The sequence below is a fragment of the Haliotis rufescens genome, unplaced genomic scaffold (genome assembly GCF_023055435.1).
Source record: "Haliotis rufescens isolate VD_foot unplaced genomic scaffold, xgHalRufe1.0.p SCAF_18, whole genome shotgun sequence".
Taxonomy (NCBI): domain Eukaryota; kingdom Metazoa; phylum Mollusca; class Gastropoda; order Lepetellida; family Haliotidae; genus Haliotis; species Haliotis rufescens.
Genome location: NW_025963868.1, coordinates 1,551,437 through 1,566,832, shown reverse-complemented (window position 1 = coordinate 1,566,832; position 15,396 = coordinate 1,551,437). Strand labels below are relative to the sequence as shown.

Here is a 15,396-nt window from a genome sequence, read left to right as displayed (position 1 = left end):
TGACAGTTCGGATCATTCAATCGAAAATTTGCAATGTTTTCTTCTAAAAACTCAAATATTTGTTCGTCAGCGTGTTTACTCAATCCTGCAGGTGAATAGTAAACAATACCAAAATACAACACTGGAACTAAATCTGGAAATTGAATTTTCAACCACATTATATCATTGCAACAGCTTGTCAACATTGTCATGAGATTTAAAATATTGTTCTTAACAAAAACTGATATTCCACTAGAATTGCGAAATGCACCAGGAGATTTTTTTCTCAACTGTGTAAAATTAGGAATGTTAAAGGTGTCCTCATTACACGCCCAAGTTTCAACAAGAGCTATAATACTGAAAGATTTCACAAAATCTATAAAGGATGTATGGAACTTATGTTTAAGTCCCTCAATGTTCCAAAAAAGCACATATAGGTTGCTGTCAATCGAGGCTGGCCTTGGCCACACCCCTATTTATAAGTAGACTGGCGAGTATAGTAAGGAGCTCTCTTCCACGATTTCAGGGTAGAAACTAGCTCGATGTCGTCTCCCGCGTCGTTAAGTTTGTACATCTCGTTGTCGATCTGGAGCTTGTCGAACTTTATTGTCGCGAACTTATCTTCTGCTCTAGCTTGATCCAGGAAGGTTTTAAGGTTTCAGCGAATAGAGCGGACTCTTCCAGTAAAGCCTTGTGATATATTCACTGAATGACCCTTCAACTGTTTAGTAGCCTGCAAGATCGTCATCTTTTGTTGGAATGTTTTTACTGTTACTAAGATGGGACAACTGCCACGTGAATTAGAAGGGATACGTTTCACTCGCTCAAACTCAATAGGATCAGATATTTTCATAGTGTTTGTAAGCACATCAGTTACCTTAGAGGCGGTGTCGTCGTACGATTCTCTTGCAGACTCGTCAATGCTGAAGAAAAGGAGTTTTTTCTGGCGTGAAGCATTTTCAAGGGAGTCCAACTTCCCAGCAAGGTTAGTAATGGTGTTTCGTAGTTCGATGTTTTCTTCTTTTAGATCACCAAACGTAGTTTCGACAGCGTTGATTTTATCCGTGAGTTTCAAGAAATTGTCCTACAATTCCAACCGCATATCTTTCACCTCTGACCGCATGTCTTTCATTTCCGACCTCATGTCTCTCAGTTGACGCATAAGTTCTGTCGTTGAAAATTCTCCCTCTAGCAACGTTGTTTGCTTCTTCGGTGGGCCAGGGTCCTGCTCTACGTCGTTGGACAGTATGAGTAACAGAGTCGCAAGTAGACAGACTGTGACTGCGTGTCTCGCCCACGGCACGCGCAGCACGTGCATATGCATGGCCGACCTTCGTTTTGCCTTTTTGAACATGAGATGGATATATATATTGGTTGAAAAGAGCCAATTTTCGTACGAAAAGTATGAAAGTCACAACCCTTGTTTCTTTTGTGTCGACCATACAAGTTTATGTCCTGGAATTATCATTCACACAGCCATGTTTACCTCTGAAAACTCCAATTTCACCGGAACTCTGTGTCCTGCGTCCTGCACCAACAACCGCTAGGTGGCGCCCCACTAGTGCTAGTTTGATCGATTATATTTTAGCTTCTTCGTTTACTCCCATGAGAACTCCAGCCGTAAGAACTGCAGCCCAAAGTAGATGCCGGTGTTATGTAACCACAACTGGCCTACCCCTATCAGTGATAATGGAATAGCCCCTCCAGTTACCCATTAGAACTTCAGTAATCTCTTTGAATAATGATAAGAAATATAAGAAAATAAATATACTGATTAAATAAATTAAATAAGCCAACATTGAATTCCCCGATGCAGTTGTGAAAGGGTGCTTCTTCCACTTTGCACAAGCCATCTAGAGAAAGACTCAAAGTCTAGGCCTTGCTGTATTATACACAGAAGACCCTGAGGTCCAAAAATGGATTCGGAGAGCAGCTGGACTTCCTCTCCTCCCTGTCAACCTGGATAGAAGCCACGGAAGCGAATCTTGGGGCGCCACAATGTCTATGTTGTGGCATAAACCTCATCTCGACTAAAGGTCTTTGTTCCCTATCTGTCTATGGAACCACTACCCGACAACTCGATCAAGAACAAACTAAAGATTCTATTCCAAACTCAATAAATCCTTGTCTTATCATCACCGGAACCTCTCCTGATTTTCTGACATAATCAGTTCCATTGAGAAGTGTGAACGTGCCACATTGAACTAGATTGATATTTCGGTGCTGCCCAACGAAGCTATAGAGAGCGCAGTTTTGAAAGACTGAAAGTTCAACTGCAAAGACAAGAGAAAACTTCTCTACAGTACAGTGAGCTAGTAAGGTGATCTTGGCTGGCTCTGTTGTATATAGAGAGTATGTGACAACTTGAATGCATAGATTGCTGACTTCGACTTCGTTAAATTGTATGTATGAATGTCATGTTATCATGTATGTAAGAAGGTGAATAAAGTGCACAATAAGACACCAAGTATCATGTTGTTCTTAAGGGAGTAAAAAGCGGGCCAGTCCATTAACATAAAGGTGGTAAACACCAATCGCCCTGACCACTAGATAATAACTTTTGTTATTTTAAGCTGCAGTTATTTTGGGATGTAGTGTGATACCATGTCGTACTGAATCTACACATCTTCTATTGACGTTTCCTTACGATAATCATTCACTGAAGCAAAAAACAAAATCATCTAAATTTGTTTGGGAAGAATTGATGAATAAATCTGTGGATACAGCATTTACAAATATTGACATAAGTATTGAGTATATAGTGGAGTGGTTGTAAGTTGACAAAAGGGAGAAAGCATCAACAGATGGTTTGATGACGATCGCCTGAACAAAGATAGACGTTTTGAATAATTTTAGAAACTATGAAGATACAAATTCTCTAGGAGACTACAATTGCAGTGGAAACAAGTATAACGCTACTTGCAAACACCAGAGAAAAGATAATCTGAAACGAAATGCCACAATTAACAGCGGCTTAAATACTTGAAACAATTGTTTTTCATTCGTCGATATTGACTGCTAAGAATACACAACACAAAGAAATCCTCATGTACAATCTGTAACTGAGATTCTCGATTCACCAATATGTAAGAATGATATACTGGAAAGTATACAACATCTTAAACAAATCACTTTGACGACACAATACTCTACCTGAACTGTTTAAACATGCAGCATCCCTATTACTCCCTCATCTCGAACTCCTATTTTATGTACATGTAGTATCAGAACAAACGGACGTTTCCCTGATTGATGATCAATTGGCGTAATAGTACCTATACATAAACAGGTGAACTGAACGATATGGATCCTTTTAGAGGTATTGCTCTTCTAAGTATACATGTGTATACATGTGTATGTATGTATGTATGTATGTGTGTGTGTGTGTATGTGTGTGTGTATGTTTATATGTGTGTGTGTATGTATGTGTATGTATGTATGTATGTATGTATGTGTGTGTGTGTGTGTGTGTGTGTGTGTGTGTGTGTGTGTGTATTCAACGAGAAAACCGATTTTGTCAAACTAATGCAGCCTGAAGAATTTTGAAGACGAGTAACATTTTTATTTTGCGTGCGCAATACACACACCATTAAGACATACATATCTACCAGATTACTATTATGATGACCCAAATTGTATCAAATTTGCGTCCTTGTTAACTCGTGCTAATAGTTGACGTTTACAAAACTTATATATTTTATTCATCATGCAAACCAGAAAAAGCATTCTCTCACAGAAATAAGCATGCAGCACATCTCAGCAGTAATAGGTCTGTGGCCTCTTCAGTACCAAATAAAATTGAGATATGTACTTGCATATTCTCATCAATCCCAAAATTATTAAATATAACATGGCTTGCATGTTCTAATAAACGACACGTCCTTTTATTATCCGTTAAGGTAAATACCTTAAAAGATATTTGTTTTACATTTAGCCTCAAGGTATGTCATAAAAATGTGCATGATTGCTGATGAAAGATATTTATCAGATACGACAGCATGACAGCAGGTGAGATATGCTCCTGGTTATTTTGCTTTTAGATATTAGTTTGCATTTTTCGCCTGATAGTCTCCCATCTGCAACAACAAAAGTGGAGTGATGAGTTCCATGTCTGATATGTAACTGTTACAAACGTCAGTGGACACACAGTTCGAGTAATGATTTATGTATTCCATATATCAACACACAAAACAATAAAAACATTAGTCGAATATTGTTGGAATATTGTTAAAAACGGCATTAACCATAGTTACACAATTGATGGCAATTTTTGTGCATCAGGTTGTTGCTTGTTATTGGTGAATTGTAACCAATGATGACAGATATTATATAATTTGACATTTTGACACTTACTTATTTCCTTTTTGTTTCAGGTGAAAGAACGACAATACCCACTCTCACTCCAACAGGTTTGTTTTTTCCACTTTAGTTTTGTATGCTGTATGACTTCGTGTAAAAAAGCATTTGAATAACCACACGATCTGAGACTAATTGCAGTTTTGATTAGTGTAAGCAAATATAAAAACGGAAAAAATGAAACCTAGCATCATTTAAAGTTCAATAAAAAAATATATTTTCTGAAATTAAATAAAACATCTCCTCGACTTTAAGGTTGTGTTTCCCAATTTGCACGTGCATGTTTATGCACGGCGCACAATTTGGATGTTTGTGTGTTTGTTGGGAGCATGATACTCTCACGTATTTTAAATGTGTACAACACACACTGATTGTTTAGCTATCAGGTGCTAAAAAAACCCTTTTGTTTAAGCGTAAATAACGCTTAGGCAAAACCACGGCTTGCTGAAAATCAAAGTGTTAGCGCCGTGGGTAAGCTGCAAACAGGAGTTGGGCAAAAGGAAGTTGCCAGACAATTAAATGTTCATCGAGACACAATATTATCTCTTTGGAGACGTTATCTGCAGCAGACTAACACTAGTGACTTACCGCGTAGCGGTCGACCACGTGTGACGCCACGTCAACAAGACCACCGAAATCGGTTGGTGCATCCACCGAATCGATACAAAACTGCCACTTAAACTGTTCCTGGGTTATGACCAATAAGGGGCAGAACCGTATGCAGCCGGTTCAGGGAGCACAACATGCGGCCCCGACGTCCAGCGATACGCCAAATTTTGCTTCACCGCCTGGCACCACAAGCTTGGTGCATACCACATTTGAGGTTCAAAAGACCAGACTGGAACTATATGACGAGTCCAGGTTTCATCTTTACAGCTCTGATGGTCGTGCAAGGGTCTTCAGGCGTCTGGGAAAACGTTTTAAGCGACGCTTGCGTTACTCAGCGTCGTCAGGTTTGGGCGTTGGAAGTGTATTGGTACGGGCTGGCACCACAAGTCATGGGAGGGAACACAACTCATCATTGTTAATGGCAATTTTAATGGCGTACGCTACGGGGAGGACATCGCTCAAGATCATGTTGTACCTTTTGCTCTAATGCAGGGACGTAACGTCACGTTGCAGCAGGATTCCCGCCAATACGTTGCACGTTTTTTCACAGACTTTTGAGGCAGTATGACATTGCTGTACTGCCATGGCCAGCTGTTTCTTCGGGCCTCTCCCCCACAGAACATGTCTGGGATGAGCGAGAACGACACCTACGACATGACCAGACCCAGCACGTAACGCTAGCTCAGTTGGACCAATGCTTGGTTGACATTTGAAATAACATCCCGAAGGCTATTTTCAACCATCTAGTGTATTCAATGCACCCCGCTGACTCGCCTGTATCAACGCATGTTCACATCCGATATTGACATTATTAATTGAGTTGTTACACCATCCCTCGTTTAGGTCGTTTCTCTCTGTCTCCTGGTACCAGGTATGGGTTTTATCAATGAATGTGTTAAATGTGATAAAACATTGATCAGACAAATGACCAACTAATATGTTGTTATGTTCAATAACATAACATTTACACCACTTCATATGAAGTTACCGTTACTTGTTTTGTTAGTATTCATTACATGTGTTGTTGTGTGTGATTTTATATAGGGTCAGTAGGGCTGGAACCGAGATGGTTTTGTCTTCTTGTTCCTCTAAAAATCTGAAATGTGTCCACTATGTCTGGTAACGCTCTTGTCATTTATTGCAGAAGATACCAACATGATAGTTCTTGGAGTTCCGATAGCTTTTGGTGTTATTGCCCTTCTTGGAGTACTTGGATTTCTATACTGGAGACGAAAAAAGAGGTAATCCACAATTAATGAAATCAGTGGAACTTTGAGTAGGCTCTGATTATGGTATCGTGAAGAGTACGTAACCTTGCTATATTTCAAACTGGGATTGTTAGAAAGTCTAACAACTTCAATTTCATATAGGATATATAACTTCTTAGAAAAGGTACCAAGTTTTCGTTACATAATTCTTGCGAGTCGAGCTCATAAAGCTACAATTATCTGGACAAGGTATTGTGTAAATGGCAACATATTGTCAGGAACTGATTTTATTTCTTTATCCACAGGAAACCGAACCAAATCACACAAGACAGGGAAGCAAGTGCACCGATGACGTAATGCATACCTACTCTCGTGCTCAATAAGTATGCCTCTCCAGTGATCTCAAATGATGGAAGTGGAACCTAAAGTGATCTGAACGTGACGAAAGAAGAGCAATTAGATATTCTAATTTGTCTGCGTTATTTAAAGGATACATCCTCTTGATGTTTTCTTAATGGGATTAGCATGTGGAATGTCTTTCATATTTCATGCCCCCATGGTGTAATGTCCACACTGGTGTATAACTGGGGAGTGTAGCACTTGTTAACTACGTCATCCTGCTCAGTACGAATGTAACCGCGAGGTCGTGACATATTAGCATTCACAGTTATGCCAAGTAATGTTTCTGTTTCCCATCGTGCATTGGGCAAAGGGAGCTTACCCATTTAATGAAAGTCCATAATTGTCTCAATGGACGTATTGTTTAGTTTTCAGCCACCCATGGACTCCTTTATCAACCAAATTTTCAATATTTGAGTCACGTGTAATTGCACGTGAAAAAGTCTTTCATCTTCGAGGCTGCAATTTAGCTTGGTGTCCGCAGGTTTATTTCTGGTTCCATGGCATCAAGCCACATTCACCTGATTCTAGAAAGGATCTTCAAGATCATATTTTGTAGGACTGTGACGCACGAACCAGTCATTGAAATATTGAGTAAAGCCTTACGCTGTCCATTTGACATGATGACACGCAAGCACCAACCCTAACCACCCTGTCAATCTAAGTCGCCTCCGACGACAAGCATATGTTGATGGGGACTAATTCTACCTCAATCCCTACGATGGTATTTTCGTTTCAGACTAGATCCGGATGCATGTGCTTTCAGGACTTTATTTTGCATCTATTTGTATCTAAATACATTGGTTTCAACAACAATTTGTTCATCTTCTCAAAATCATATTCCAGAGGTTCTTTCCCTAAATGAGGATAGATTGTGTATGAATGTCACGAAGTACTTGTACCATTCAAATACATAAAAAACGACCAAAATCTCTACTACTGAAATCTCTACTAAAAGCAGAGTCCATTGTACGATTGCAAGTGTATCATGTGCATGTGTTCTGAACATAGAGTTGTAGCTATATATAGATGGTCCTCACGTTTAGTAACAGATACCTCATGGATCAAGGTACGAAGTTTTTCCACTAGTCTCAATTTTAAGAGACATTACATGTAAAGATATGTCACAGTGTCAGAATGAAAGCCATCAACACCAACATCATAGTGCAAATCTAAAAGGACCTCTCATTTCATATTTATATCAATGAAAACTACACATGTGTGTTGGAAAGTCATGACTGACAGAGTGTGTTTATAAGCAGCACAGAATATCATGGGGAGGACCTTCACACATTGCACATACCACCCCTTCGCCTCTTTACTTCCTTGATAACGCACGGGTAAAATCAATAACCCACTCCTTCTCCAGATGTAAATAGGGATCACAGATCTCCGTACAATTAAAGCTAATTATAGCTGTGAGCTTTCCCTGTATTTGCATACACAACTTAGATCTTATATTTAGGTGCCCTTCCTTTTCATGTTATTGAATGTTCTGTACGTGCTTACATTGCAATAAGAATGAAACTAGTCAGTTTTCATGGAATAGTTGTAACATTGTTACTGTATAATGTAATATTGAATACACCTTTTTTGCTATACGATGTTTCTTTGTTCTTTTGTTTGTTATAATAATAAAAGTGCGAATAGAAAATCAAGAACGTGCATCCAAGCATTGCCTAACACACAGATACATACATGTATCTACACTTACTACTCAGACGTTTCTGGACATTTTAAATTCTTCGTTTCAATCTCAGTTGTGAGACATACTTGATATCACTCTGGATTCCTATGACATGGTGATTCAAAATGTGACACCATATATGATTTAACGAATGGAGATAAATATCAACTGTATCATTCATTTTGTTTCAATATATCTATATATAGTTATTGCGCGCTCGGCGACTGTCCGTCCGTTCTAATCTGATACATTTTCTAAGCCCAACCTAAGAACCAGTACACCGACTCTGTCCATGGATGACCCCTGCAACAGCGTGATTTCAAATCGTGAGGCCGGGATAGTTTTTCTTATGATTCCTGTCTGCATATAGCTCATTATGAGAAATTCAAAGTGAACTTAATTCATGAGTTTTCTGTAGTCATCAATACATCCGTCAATTTGCCAGCACTGAACACGAAAGCTCGTTTTCTCCATAACACAGAACACGTTACCCATCTTCCTGGATGAATCGAAATATAATTTGACATTATTGGTAAAACCTTCGCATTTAACACAAATCTTCGCTCAGCGACACTTATTTTTAGGGTATCTGTAAGACCAATGCAATCATCACAAATTCAAAATAACTTGATCACAGTTCCTAAGCTTATATATTTTTCCACACCAAACACATGTTCGTCTATTTTTAGCTTCATTTGGTGAAGCTGGATAATTTTAAGCGTCATGAAACTCAAAATGGATCCCTAACTGGATTCTGGCTTTGAGTACGCTTGTTTGCTATTTAGGTAGCCTTCTCTCACATGTTTTCCCAAAACTAAGTAACAATTAAATGGGTGTCTCTATAGATGGATCGATGTAGAGTCAGTTCATTTAATATTATAACAGCTAACTAACTATAGACAGAAAGCAATTTTGCCTTCTACATCAAGATATACTGTTTACATTGTCAGTGGTAAGTCCAAACAATGTCGTCCAAGAACTTGAATCTAACTTTTGACTGATTGTATCAAAATGGCCAGCGTAATTGGTACATGTGATATTTTTGCAAATGTGTATTGTCAAAGGTAGTTGACCAGTAATACTCCAATGCACTTAGCAGATGGTTTGTGTATTTTTAGGTCTGTCTAATGATGATAGCAAAACATACAGTAAAACGTTATCGCATTTCAAAGCCTTAGTGTAAAAGTCCTAGCAATGTGTATACATTTTTTTATCTTTGTTATATGGGTACTTTGTGTGAAGCCCATATTGCTGGAATATTGTTAAAATCGGCTTAAAACACTCACTTTTATGGTACGGATATATCAGGTAATTAAGGTAAGTTACACGACGCTCACCACTCCGTCCTAGAATATGTATATATTTTAACTCAGAACATGGCCGCCCAAGCAGCCATGTTGAAATTGTAATCGTGTCACACTTCTCAACATTTCAGAGCTTTGAAGCATGCTATTATGTTGTGATGGTACCTTGATATTACTTTAACTCAAAACCTCTTGAAGTTAAGAAACACCAAGTGTGTATAACGTTTGAACTTTGTAGGCATAAATGAATGGACATGTTATCTGAATGTGAAATGATTTTGATCTTGATACACTGCCACTCTGTGTTTATTCGAATTATCTAGATCATGGGCCTACGATCTCCTTAGCGGGCGAGAACATCCCTTACGACACTGTGGCAATCGCTGTAATTATTCCTGTCCTCACCATCGCTATCGTCGCTGTCACGACATCCTAGGTAACATATTTCTTTTGCAGTAAACATCCGTTGAAGCAAGCGTTTTGTAATATACAGTCAAATTTAACAACCTTTAACGTGTTTAGATAGTTGACCTTTCCTTTACAAACGTTTACGATGCAACAGATTAAATAGGACGACTAAGGTTATACAAACAATCAGTGTAAATATTAATACCAAAGAAACATCACAGATATGTAAAATAAGTTCAGTCAGTTTATCCTCCATATTTCACGTTTTCTACTTGCTCGATTTGTTCAGATCTATTTAGATTCGCAGTTGCGCTGTACAGAAACTATATTCAACATACAGCAAGACTTCTTGAAAGTTGAACTAAATAATATCTGTGACGTTGATAAACGTTGGACAGGTGATGACCTACTCTGTTTGGTAAATCATGTTGTTTGATTGACAGGTGGCGATGGGTGTATTGTGTACGCGCTGAAGATGTGCAAACAATAATCTTTACAAATGTTTGGTGGTACAGATAAAATAATTCATCCATACTTTCACATACATAATCAAATTCGGGGTAACAGACGGCAATCAGGAAACTGTTCTCATACACATAAAGCATGTAACTAATGCTAAGAAATACCAGGCGTTCGCGAAAAGGCGAGCATATTCTGCCCCGCTTGTGGCACCCGTCACAAACGCCTGAAAAGTCAGTTGTTCACCTGAAAATATATATACACGAAATGTATTACACTGAACATATATACTGATAAACCTATGCAACAGTCATTTCACCATTTTTTGCAGACGTTGATTGCTACACTATAATAGAAAAGCATGGGCTGTTTTGTTGGAATCGTGTTATGGTAAAAATCTAATTCATTTCACACGTTATTATATTTTGTGAACGTACAATATGTTCCTGTTAAAAGGTAGAACTAGTTCCTGATAAACCGGTTAAGTTTTGTTTGTGTAACAACAACATTTTCAACAGGTCCATGTCATTACTTTTAGCTCACTTTGGCTTACTCAAAAGGGGCTTACGTTTTTGTCCATCAATGTGACCTAAATGTACTTCAAATTAGTATCTTTTGTCACTTTTTAGATTTTTCTGCATAAGGCACGTTCTATTTACTGGCTGTGATTTAATGTTTAGTACAGAGTTTATTTTGTTGTGATGGAGAACAAATAAAGTGGGTCCATTGTTCGATTCCGACTGCATCATAAACAAGTGTTTTCCAATCTCTATCAAACTCTGATGCTACCAGTAGTGAAAAGTCGGGAGTATCCTGCCACACTGGTGGCACCCTACATAAACACATGAAAGGCAAGTCAAGTATTTCATTGGTCTCCTTTATTTCTAGTCCAGGTGGGTCAATCAGTGGAAGGGAATCGGCTATTTTACCGTTATTGAACAATATGAGTTCATCGATATACATGAAGTTTACGTTCTTTGCCAATTTCCCGTGTTTTGAAATTGCCTCTCCGAGAAGATATTCCGATATATATGCATAAAGAAAAGACTGGAAAAGAGAAGACGACAGTTGGTGAACCTCAGTTGATGCCACTCCTTGCCTTAATGTACTGTCCCCAAATTTCACATTTCTATTAGGAAGTCCAGCATTTCACATATTGTTATATCATATACACATATTCTTTAAAAAAGTAGTGGATACTCGGAAATAACTTAAAATGTCCAAAATTGTAAAAGATATTAGTTGACGTTTTTGGATCTTTAGTGCCTTATACCGCCACGATTTGTCAAACATTCATTCACTCGACGAGGAATACTACGTTTGAGGGAGTCTGGTCCACTCCTCTTCCAGCCCCTGGCCAAGTTCAGACAACGTGGTCTGCGGCATATGACGTTGACGCACACGTCACCTTATCATGTCCCAGACGTGTTCAATGGGGGAAAAGTTTGGGCTCATTACAGGCTGTGACATTCTATGGATGTTCTGCTGCTGGAGGTGAACATTGGCGATTCGTGAAAGGGCGTTGTTGTCTAGAAAGACAAAACGTCGAACTACAACCCTTGCAAACGGGACAACAACGAGTGTCAGAATGTTGTCCCGATAGTATTGTCTAGTGACCCTTTCTTGCACAATATGTTGGTTCCTTGGTTTGTTGTTTTACGCCGCACTCTGCAGTATTCCATCTATATGCCGGTGGTCTGTAAATAATCGTGTATGGACAAGACAATCGATCCACGCCATTGGGATCGATGACATGCTTCAACAAAGTCAGCGAGCCTGACCACCCGATCCCGTTAGACGCCTCTTACGACAAGAATAGTCGCCTTTTACGGCAAGCATGGGTTGCTGAAGTTCTATTCTATCCCATATCTTCACGGGTCGCACAATATGTAGTGGGGTTTGGTATGTCATAGTGATGCCAGCTGACACCATAACCGATCCACCGCAAAATCTGGCATGTGATCCCAGGTTAACACTGGCGTGACACGACCACACCTAGCAAGGACGTGCAAAGTGAACTCGTTTTCGACTCTGGTTCGGATCAATCGATCCTGTACTCTTGTCGTTGACCTGGGACACCCTGAACGAGTCGATCGTTAACAATTTTGGTTTGCTGTCAAAAGTGCTAATCACATACTGTGAAGCATTGTCCATATTGGCCACTGTAACCGTACAGTTTTCAGCATGCCAAAAGCCCGAAGGCGCTCAGCGCTTTGCAGAGCAGCATCGCTATTTCATACACCAATGAAATGAAGTAAATCGCAACTGTATGACAAGCAGAATCAATAAGAGGGACAGAAATAATGCTCCACTGAGTAAACAACCTTCCTTGAAAGTGTCAAACACTTTGAAATTTCCCGTCTTACCCCTGTCGTCATTCAAGATCGTTGCTCGGTAATAACATATACAGTAAACTACTGTTATAACGAACTAATTTTAGTTCGTTATAACCGTAGTTCGTTATAAGAACATATACAGCATGACTACAGCAAGTAGTCGGGACCAAAAAGTAAGTTTGTTATATCCGTCAGTTCGTTATAAGCGTGTTCGTTATAACCGTAGTTTACTGTACTGTCAAACGTCACTACCGGTTGTTATGTCTTCCAAATTCGTTCATTATTATCATACAGCTGTAACTGGAAACCAATATATCTTACAAATTGGCAAATATTTACTTATTTACGAGTATCCCTACTCTTATATATTGGTTAGTGTTATCGATGTGATAAACCAGTCCGATAAACTTAATAATCAAGATCCGATAAATATGCAAATGAGGTCATCAAAAACATGACATTAAGAGATTATTACCCTCATGCGTTTTCGTATTGTAAATATCATATATAGGGAAGAAGAAATATGTATTGTTATCGCAAATGGCTCGCACAATACACTTTTTGTTCTTAATATATGATATTTACAATACGGAAACACATTCGGCTATAAGTCTCTTTTTCTCAGTAAATTTCAGATGACAGTTGCTTTTATTTTTGACAAATTCAGTCCTCCCCCAGACTGGCGCACATGTAGCAAAATGCGGTGTGTCCTTGGGCAAGTGACTTTGTTCAAAATATGCCTCTGTTCACCCAGCAGGGAATGGATACCCGGTAGGATGAGATGTCAATGTGACTGGTAACCTTTTTGTTTACTCCCAATGGAGCTGAGAATGCAAATCGAGTGCACATTGATCCATTTACCAGGATAATACTAATGTAGCGCTTCGAGCGTACCTTGCGTGTATGGCTCTCTACAAGTGGACCATTATTATTTGCTGGACCCTGCAATATCTCTCTTTGTAATGATATTTATGGCGCTTTGGAATCCAGAACTAGAGAGGAAAGGAGATGTCATAAGGTTTTAGGGTTAAGCTAAAAGTTGACAGTATTGATGCATGCTTTCGGCAGATATTTGGCAATATTTGATCTGTTACCTATACCAAGGTCTTTGATAAAACAATTAATGTTCCTAGGCTTACATGTAATGATTATGTTATTTGTGGCCTTGTCAGTGGGAACAGCTGCAAACTATTCATGTAGGGCATCACAGCTGACTGGAACAGACTGGATGCATTCCAATTCTATTTACCCCTTTTTCAGTGTATGCATTCTCCAATGGCAACATCACGCACTGACTGAAAGACATTCAACAGGTTAATACTCTTTGATGGTCCATTTTAGGGCATGTGCTTCGACAGCATTAAAAATGATTTTAAATTTGTGATCCGAACTGAAAGCAGGCTGTTCACGATATTGTGGGCCATATTTGAAGAATTGCCGAATGTTGTTCTTGTCAACTATAGAGAAGTAACATGTGATTTATATGAACAACATGTCACGAGTCACTAGACCCAGTACGATCCGGGGTATAATAGGTCTTCAGCAACCCATACTCGCCATAAAAGGCGACTGTGCTTGTCGTAAGAGGCGACTAACGGGATCGGGTGGTCAGGCTCACTGACTTGGTTGATGCATGTCATCGTATCCCAAATGAGTGGATCGATGCTCTTGATATCAATCACTGGATTGTCTGGTTCCAGCTCGATTATTTACAGACCACCGTCATGTAGCTGGAATATTGCTGAGTGCGGCGTTAAATAACAAACAAACAAACAAATCACCAGTCACTTACTACAACAAAAACAAACATTGCATTTGATGAACACATTACGCATTTGTGATGAATAACACCATTATAACCTTTAGGATATTTTATATATGTGGATTATTGTACCAAATTTTGTTTATTTATTTTGTTTACAGATCAAGTGATGCTCCGAATGGCACCTGCAACCATGTTGAAACTTCAGCATGGATCTAGCCATTTGTATTGTACCGTTAATATCTGTAGGAGCTTTCTGCATATTGTTACCACAGAATAACAAGTGGTAGTTTACAGCTTACTCTTCGTTAGCTTGTAGTTTAGTGTTGGCGATATGTTAACGATTTTACGAGCGCTTCTAGTACTTCCTACCTCCGGGCACCCCCGACAACCTGAGAGATGATGAGGATGAATGTAGACAGCGGAGTACCCATAATAAAACCACGTGATGGGTGCTACTAGGACAGTATGTGTTATCTGGGGGAGTGGGTTGTCATTGGTTGAAGGAAACATCGTAAAATCGATGTAATTTGAGTCAGCTGCTTTGTAGGAGAGTATGATTGATATCTTTATTTGTTGTTGAGTTTTGAGGTTATTTCACAGTATTGTAGTAAAGGATAGTTATTAAAGGCAAAGGTAACCGTGAATATGTTCCATTTATCATTTAAGTTTTAGAGGAACCTAACTCTTCTCTTCTATACTTTCATTTTGATTCCAACTTCCACTGAAACAGTGCTAACCTACCCTGATACATATGTCCTGAAAAGTAGCTTTGTGGTTTTGCCAGATTGTTTCAAGACAATTGAGTATGTGAAGTTTTACAGTCATCATGTTATCAAAACATTTTAATGTTTGTGTGTGATCGCATTTATTTTTACCTGGGTGTATA

At 38.9% G+C, this 15,396-nt stretch overlaps 1 long non-coding RNA gene across 1 annotated transcript in view; it reads left to right on the top strand.

Annotated features, from left to right (window-relative positions):
* The window catches only part of LOC125381506, a 45,676-nt gene extending 30,280 nt beyond the window's left edge, over nucleotides 1-15,396 (top strand). Inside the window, exons 7-8 of the long non-coding RNA XR_007221815.1 lie at nucleotides 9,866-9,978; nucleotides 14,669-15,396. This is a non-coding gene — a long non-coding RNA (uncharacterized LOC125381506). The remainder of the gene's footprint in view (nucleotides 1-9,865; nucleotides 9,979-14,668) is intronic.